Raw genomic sequence first — 7,164 nt, forward strand, 5'->3', positions numbered from 1 at the left:
TCCAAAAAAAAACAAAAAAAAACAAAACTATATTTGGAGACGCTCCTATCATTTTAAACACTTCCTCTCGTCTTATTCGCTGTTGCAGGTTACTTTTATGAGGATTACAAAACTCCTACTAAAAAGTTATCCTTGCATCAAAGAATGAATTTTTATATATAAATAACTGCTTTGTCTAAGATAATATCCCCCCCCATGGCTCAGCAATAAGTCTACGGGCTTATAACGCTAAAAATCGGGTTTCGGTTCCAGTGGTAAACACGGCACAAATAGCCCATTGTGTAGCTTTGCGCTTGATAACAAAGAAACCAATGTAATAACTTTTCATGTTTTGCTAGTCAACAGCATTTCATTAAGTTGTATATTATATGCAATCCTTTTGTAAGGAGAAGCCTATGTACGTTAACTTTGAACTATTTAATGACGCTGCTCACGTGAAATTCCATTGTGTTGGAGTATCCTTTCAGATCAATCTGCCAGATGATAACTTCGATGTCTTCTTCCGGTGGCTCAATGGTTAAGCTTATGATGCTAAAATTTTGGTTTTGATACTCGTGGTGGGCAGAGCGCAGATAACCCATTGTGTGTATGTTTAGGCTTAACAAGAACCAAACAAAGAAAAACGAGTCTTCTTCGAGACTGAAAGAAATTTAAAAAATAGCAAGTTAGGCTTTCCTAATATTCATTTAGAGAATAACGAGAAAAAAAGAGGTAAGTCCAGTATATTTCTTATTTTAAAAAGGTATATCATAAGCAGGCAGGCATTAATGTTATGAATTTCTTAAATATTATACAAGTGGAAGATAAGCAGGTGATAGCATTATGTCATGAACCGTATAATTTAAAATTTGATCGTTCCTTCATTTAAGATAAGAAGCATATTGAGAGGCCAGGTTTGACGACTCACGGTTTATTTTTGTTTGCTTTTTTAAACTTTCGAGCAAAGCTACACAGGGGCTATTTACCGTACCCAACGCCAAATCTTGGACTATCTTTCTCGGACCGAATCTATAGCACACCACACCTCTTAAAGTGCAGCGCGTGTTCATGCACCAATGTGAAGCGAATTATAAGCCTTAGGATTCACAGATCGGGCATGCAAACCACTTGGCAACTCCCGGGCCAAACCACTCGTAGGATAATGTTGTAAGTGGGCACTATAATAGACAAAACTTTTAAAAGTAAAATAGTTCCATTCATGTCGGTAAAGAGTAGCCCAAGAGTTGGCGACGAGTGGTATTGACTAGGTGCCTTCCCTCTAATCTATCAGTTCAATATTACGAACAGATAGCGTAAAGAGCCTTCGAATACTATGCGCGAAATTTAACAAACAAACGTAATACATAAACATTAAACTTAGAAAATGTGGCATTTAAGACAAAAAAAAAAAGTTGTGACGGGACCAGTAAAGGATGGTTAATTTAAAATTATAATAAACGTATAGATATCACATTCACGTGAATAACAAATATATGTTTCTAATGTTTGAGGAAACTCGAGACGAGTGGATATTTTATATTCAATACTTTAAAATTACTGTTTGTTTCAGCGCAAAGCCACATTGGGCTGAGTCCACCGCGGGAAATCGAACCCCAGATTTTGGCGTTGCAAGTCAGTAAATATAATACTGATCCACCAGGGGACTTAAAACTGCTGTTGGACATGTAACTTCCAATTTCTTGATTTCTTCCCGCAACCCATTTTAACTTTGGAACTTTTATTATTTTGGAAGTGTAGACTTAGGGAAATATAATATTTTTTGTTTTTGTTTGTTTGAGTTAAGCACAAAGCTACACAAGGGGTATCTGTGCTCTGTCCACCACGGGTATCGAAACCCGGTTTCTAGCGTTGTGAGTCCACAGACATACCGCTGTGCCACTGGGGGGGGGGCATATATCCTATTAATCCAAAGTAATTATTCAACGTATGGGCAACTAAAACAACAACAACATTTAGTTCCTTTGTCTAAACTGGAATATACTTTCTTGGAGCTTATATAGTGGGAAATAATAATGTGGGAGGAGGGGGTGTTAACGTTCCACAATCATCAAGTTTCCAACAATACTCGATGAAATAATTCTTCCAGTTTGTGATTTAGCAATCTTATCATCACACTGTCTATAAAGTTCCACACGTGTTCTTTTCTAGCGTCGCTTATAATGATATTATGAATAAGAATACCTACGAAAGCAGGTATATATATATATGCTGTGCCCACCATGGGTATCTCTGATCCAGTGGAGCATTAGTTTATGAATAGTTAATCTTTGTTTGATAGAACAGTAGACCAGTTCGACACAATGGCATAAGTTAAGTCTCTTTATTACCTGAAATGTTCTTGTTGTATAGTTTTTAAATAATAATAATATTATACAAAAAATTAATAAAACGAAAAAGATAAGCCTTGTCCACAATTAATAAAAAAAGATAAATTTTTTTTATAATTCGGTAGTTCAACAGTAAGTCCGAAGGTTTATGGCGCTAAAAATCGGGCTTCAATATCCACAGATAGCCCAATGTGTGGCTTTGCACTTAAATCTTAAATTATTTAACAAATTGAAGTACTTCCAAGTTTGAGTTGTGAAGGCATTGGAGAAATTATTTTTGTTAAATTTGAAACACAACTATACTATTTTACAGTCTAGATTTAAGTCAAAAATCAGTAAGTAATCAATAAGAAATTTACTATCATTGTAATGTGTTCTATCGTCAGATGAGTTCTTTTGGATTATCTGGTAAATTATACATGTAAAGATAATTAATTATTTATTTCTTCAATAACCGCTTACTAAAGGCACGTTCACTTGACACACTTTGTAGGCATAATTTCATAACAAAAATTTTCAACATAAACTTCAAAACTAGTGTAGGCCTAACTTCACAATGTTTCATCAAAAAACTCGAAATTAATGGTGTGCCTGATTCACAAATAAACTTCTAGGATTCTTCGTCTAATCGATCGAGAAACTGAATATGCGCGATTACTCCCTCATTTAACACTGGACTGAATCACTCACAGAGTACTCACGAACTTATAACTCATTATGCTCATTAGTTGACATGCATTGACGTGATTATTTAGTAACTCACTACTCATTAACTGTTTACTGAAACCTGTATTTATATTGTTCCTTTGCTTCCACACATTACACGAAATTGTTAAGAGTCTACAAAGGCCTTAATTTTCACGAACATTCTAGATATATTGCATCATCACTGTGATTAATTTCTTTTATCAAAGCATTCGAATTAAAAATTAATAATATAGTTTATAACATTGCCCATCAGTATACAGATGGGATTGTCTCTTGTCCCTTATCATACCTTGTCCCGTCACTGGGGAGGGAACATTCTATATATTGGTGCTGAGTGAATCCATTGGTGGGTCTATCCTTGTCAGTTCTCTGGAAGATGTCTCGACAGGAACCCCAAGCTTTTCTACATGTTTTATTTCCACTGGCAAATTCTTCTCTGGAGTTCCTTTATTGGATGTTCTCTCACCAAGATACTTCCAAAGAAAATCATGATGGATGACCTTTGACTTTGACAGCCTGTCCTTCTGGATTCTACAATTCATTACATTGATTCTATTCAGTAGAATGTATGATAATTCCCATTGTCTACTTTGGAGTTGGTTCTTTTTTGCAAGGAAAATTGTTCAGCTATGCCATACCATGTCACAAAAATTAAATACAGTCTAATCAGCATTAATGTCATAGTGACTTTTCATTTTATCACAAGGTAATTTAAGTCTTTCCCAGGTAGAGCTATGTATGATGTCTTTCTTCTTCTGATCTACGGGAGTTCTATTAAACACCAAGCCATCAGGATATTCTGGAATGTTTACGCCAGTAATTAGATGTAAATGTACTTCTAATAACACCTTGTATGAGTATTTCACTTCTTGCTGATACACTGACAACACTCTCTTTGTCACTGGAAGTTCAACCTCTGTGTGGTATTTGTTATGTAGTGAATAGGAATTGTTTGGTCTTAGACTGTGAAGCTAGTCTGACCTCGTATTCATATCTTTGCATTAAGTCAGTTCCCAATATGCTCTCTTTTTCGATGTTAATTACCCACATATCATGAGGCAAGGAGAAGCTTCTTGCTTCTTCGGAGTCCGAAGATTTTTCCTAGCCAGTTCCCTTGGCTGTGGTTTCGCTAGATAGTAGATAGGTACAGTGGGAATCTCGTTAATCGTTTGATATAGTGTCAAAATCCAACTTTTCTCTTGCTAGAACTTGTTGTCCTTCTACTGTTTTCATAAATCCCTCTTTTTCTTCATCTTTGTAAGTAATTTTCTACCTCTCATTACAAAACCGGGTTGAACAATTGTAGCTGTAGAACCAGAATCAATCAGCATATTACAAGATTTTTCATACAAGCTAATGTACTTGAGGGTGGTTTTCCACAAATAATGGACTTCTTATCTCATTTGGGACAGATAGAATATTCCCAAATAAACTCCATCTTGTAAATCCAGCTAATTTCTGTCTTTTATGTCTGGTTAGCTCTTTGTTGTTCCTTTTATCTGACTGAGCTCTGAGACACATTCTCAGTATATTGTCTCCTTGAATTAATAAGAGCTATTTAAAAATACCTTACAGTATAGGTTATAATAGCCATGTTTCTCACAACAGTTCCATCTTTCTGATATCCTTTGAGAGGCAGTCTTATTCCATACAGGCATTAATCTGCAGTTCTAGACAATACGTCCTTTCAATTTACAATTGAAACATCTACTGTTTTGTGATTCATTTCTTATATTTTTGTGACAATTTGTCTATCTAATCCTTTTATTTCTTTCAAACTATTGTCCAGGGTAGTTGATGTTTTAATACTATCTGATCTGATGATCTGTATCTTCTAGGTGGTACTTTTAGCTGCTTTTCTGCAACATTAATGAATTCAAGTTATATCGCCAATTAGAGAGATTCCTTTAAAAATATACACTTACTTTGCTTCAACCTAATTCTCGTATACTCATCTATTATTATGTCATCTATAAATTAATCAGGTGTCAACGAATCCATCATTTCATGTGGAACACCTGGGTAATAAAATTGGACAAGCCTTTCTAATTATTATGCAAGTTCGTCTTGTGTCTCTTATTTCCTATGTACCATTTTGTAACTTTGCTCTGGATACTTCCTTCTTGCATATGAACCTGTTTGATAAGGCTGCTACCATTGCTTGATAGTCGTTATGGCTCTCAGCTGGAAAGCTACTTAATGTTGTTAAAGCTGGTTCTTTTTCGTGAACAGTGAGATCAATAGCTTGTTGTTCACTATTCTATTTGTTCACCTTGGCAATTATTTCAAAATTAGTCTCCCACGGCACATTTCCATACTGGTCCATTGATTTCTCAATTATATGACGTTGTTTAATTTGTCAGCTATATTCTGGAGTTGGATTTGATAGAGACATGATTGGATTAGTTCAGGAAGGAGGAAGGTCCTGCAGTAACAGATGTCACAGCAATAGTGGAAGTAGATGTGGACCAAATTGGTTCTCCTTTTCCATTATTCATTGAAAATGGTGTTTTAGGTTGGAACACTTCAGCAGATACAGCTAGAGGTGGGGCTGGTTTAATCATTGCATTAAATAGAGCGTTTTTCTTATGTTTTATTCTTTCATTGACATTCTTTTCTACCTAAATAATCTCTTTTTTATTTCTATGATTTTGTCATTACAGCTTTTTTGTTTTTACACTTTCTGTGGCCCGGCATGGCCAGGTGGTTAGGGCACTTGACTCGCAATCTGCAGGTCGCGGGTTTGAATCCCCGTCACAACAAAACATGCTCAGTCCTTCTCCCGGATACTCACCTCCAAAAGAATTGTCTTAATGTCCTGTACATATCTTATAGCTTTGCCGATATTGTCTTCCATTAGATTTATTCTTATTCTTAATTTTGCTTTCTTTCTTTCTTCTTTCTCCTCTTTTAAATTACAGTCTCTTACTTCTTGTTTTTCTTTTAATTTTCTATAAAAAATTTCTTGGTCTTTTATTTTTTTTCTCTTTCTTGTATTCTTTTAATTTTCTGAGTCTTTCTTCTTGTCCTTCTTTTAATTCTTTCATCAGCTTTGATAAATTTCCAGTCTCTCTTCATGTTGTCATCTTGAAAGTTGAAGTTTACTCAAAGTTCTCTTTTATTTTTTACCAAAATATTTTCATTTCTGACATCAGTATTATAACGTATTCTGTTGTAAGCAATATTTGTAATTCTGTAATTTGTCACCTAGATGGCATAGAACACGTAAAAAGCTCTAAGGATGTGATGTAAAGTTTTTCTCTCTCGCATACTCAAAGATAAATATTAGATAGTTTTGAAGAGTGGAAAGAAAACCAGTCTGTGTGTTAATTGTCGCGGCTACTTTATACAAGTAAGTTGATCTATTTTACGTTAATTAATGTCATTCATAACGTAGGCCTACAGCAGTTTACGGCAGTGTACAAGTGTTCGGTTTTGCCGAAACATTCAAGGAGGAAATTAAATAATTTAATATTGTTGGTGGTCTGGACATTTTCATCAGACAATTTAAAAGAACTCGCCAATGAAAGTATAACATTGCAAAAATTCTATTGTTGTGCGTGTTCTTTTGGATAATTTGGTAAAATTATGCAATGTCTAGTCCAACTAATGATAATGAACTAATTTATTTCCTCAATAAACGTGTGCTACACCCACGTTCATATTGACATTAATTGTTGGCCTAAATTACTTGCATAGATATAAATCTATGATTACCAGATTCTTGAAGTCTTAAACTTGCGTGAACTGTCATCATTCTAGTTAGCTCCCTCTAAGACATCTAAATTGAAGTATTGAAAATATAGATTACAACACAATCAGTATTCTGTTTCAGATCGGATTCACCGGAACAAATATCCCACTGGAAATAATTCAAGCTTAGCTACACATTGCGCCTTTTTACTGGCGTATTAATAAAAAAATCATTTACACTTCTAACTTGAAAGGCCTGTATAATAAACTTGTGTCAATAATTTTTGTTTTTCATTATAGAAACAAGGCAAAGTGAGTGAGTACACACTGAAATATAATTTTTAAACAACTTTGCTACGGTATGGTATACGATATATATATATGTGTGTGTGTGTGTGTGTATATATATATATATATATATATATATATATATATA

The sequence above is a fragment of the Limulus polyphemus genome, unplaced genomic scaffold (assembly GCF_000517525.1).
Source record: "Limulus polyphemus unplaced genomic scaffold, Limulus_polyphemus-2.1.2 Scaffold1411, whole genome shotgun sequence".
In the NCBI taxonomy this organism is placed as follows: domain Eukaryota; kingdom Metazoa; phylum Arthropoda; class Merostomata; order Xiphosura; family Limulidae; genus Limulus; species Limulus polyphemus.